The sequence below is a fragment of the Chlorocebus sabaeus genome, chromosome X (assembly GCF_047675955.1).
Source record: "Chlorocebus sabaeus isolate Y175 chromosome X, mChlSab1.0.hap1, whole genome shotgun sequence".
NCBI classification, from domain to species: domain Eukaryota; kingdom Metazoa; phylum Chordata; class Mammalia; order Primates; family Cercopithecidae; genus Chlorocebus; species Chlorocebus sabaeus.
Window position 1 is genome coordinate 58,298,287 of NC_132933.1, and position 1,866 is coordinate 58,300,152.

Genomic DNA, 1,866 nt, shown 5'->3' on the forward strand with positions numbered 1-1,866 from the left:
AGATATTGGTCTGTGGTTTTCTTTTTCTTTTCTTTTTTTTTTTTAAATGTTTGTTATGGTCTTCCCTGGTTTTGGTGTTAGGGTGATGCTGGCTTCACAGAATAATTTAGGGAGGATTTCTTCTTTCTCTATTCCACAGAACAGTGACATTAGAATCAGTACCAATTAGTCTTTGAATGTTTGGTAGAATTCAGCTGTGAATCCATCTGGTCCTGGACTTCTTTTTATTGGCAATTTTTTAAATTACTTTCTTAATTTTGCTGCTTGTTATTGGTTTGTCCAGAGTTTCTGTTTCTTTCTGGTTTAAACTAAGAGAGTTGTATATTTCCAGGAATTTATCCTTCTCCTCTAGGTGTTCTAGTTCGTGCATGTAAAAATGTTCATAGTAGCCTTGAGTAATCTCTTGTATTTCTGTGGTATTGGTTGTGATATCTCCTGTTTCTTTTCTAATTGAATTTGTTTGTGTCTTCTTTTTCTTAGTTAATCTCGATAAAGGTCTATCAATTTTGTTTATATTTTTAAAGAACCAGCTCTTTGTTTCACTTATCTTTTGTACTTTTTTTTGGTTTGTTTTAGTTCTATTTATTTCTGCTCTGATCTTTGTTATTTCTTTTCCTCTGCTGGGTTTGGGTTTTGGTTTGCTCTTGTTTCTGTATGTCCTTGAGATGTGAAAACACGCTGCTTTATAATTATCAATAATGTCACATCAAACTCTCTGGTTTTGCATGGGTCACTACCTGCTCTCACATCTTCTGTGGTCAGTATGTCAGTTCTGAGTTTAGTCATTCACCAGCTATCTGTCTTGCCAGCAACGACCTTTCTGGCTAGATATTGTCCTCACAGAACTCAGTCCATCAGAGGACTATAAAGCTATGGTATTGGCAGGGCTGCAACCAGAGATGGTGTTGAACATTAGCTCCTGAGCACTATACTTCTGGACATACTATGTATATCAGGAGTCTATCAAGAATACAATTTCAGCGAAGCTGAGGGCCATCTGAAACAGATGGAGAAGATATATACTCAGCAAATACAGAGCAAAGATGTAGAATTGACCTTTATAAAAGGAGAGATCACCTCCATGAAGGAAGTGCTAAAAGAACACAATAAAAATGTTCACTGATATCTTTTTTAAAATGTATGGAGTGCAGTCATAAGTGTCAAAAGCTCCAAATCCTCTGTGATAGCCTGAGGCTATGAAACATTACTGTTACTAACCAAGAGCATACCTTTGAACCATCCATAATTGCACAGTCTGGTGTTTCTGGCTTTTCATTAGGACACAACACCAAGTGTCTTTTGGACAGTGCACCATTTTAAAATCTGGGTGATGGAGATAGAGATTTTCAGTTCAGACCTTTTTTTTTTTTTTTTTTTTTTTTTTTGGATTCTCACAAAGCACCTGAACCAAGCAATAGCTTTTTGCAGTTCTGCCGCTCCAAGTCATGAATTAGAGCAGCAACAAGTTTCCAGCAGGGTCCTGAAAGTGAAAACAATTTGAACCGGGCATGCTGGCATGCACCTGTAATCCAGCTACTCAGGAGACTGTGGCCAAAGGATCACTTGAGCCCACTTGAGTTTGAAGATATAGTGAGGTAGTATCATGCTACTGCACTCCAGCCTGGGTGACACAGTGAGACCATGTCTCAAAAAAAAAAGTACAAATAATTTAGCTAATTTTACAGAATATTTCTGATGTACACCTCCAGTGATTTTACTTAGTAAATCTTTTTTCTAGGAGTCCCAGCTTCCCTGGGCTTTTAAGTCTTTAAGTTTTCTTTACATTATCAACTTATAAGAAACTAAATGGCAGGGAAGTGTGGCTTTAGAGTATGATTTCTTTGTTTCTATTTAAATCATGGGCAT

At 36.9% G+C, this 1,866-nt stretch overlaps 1 pseudogene; it reads left to right on the forward strand.

Moving 5' to 3' along the window:
• Window positions 1–654: 654 nt before the first annotated feature.
• On the forward strand, window positions 655–1,501 carry LOC103232322 (E3 ubiquitin-protein ligase CCNB1IP1 pseudogene; annotated as a pseudogene).
• Window positions 1,502–1,866: the final 365 nt, after the last annotated feature.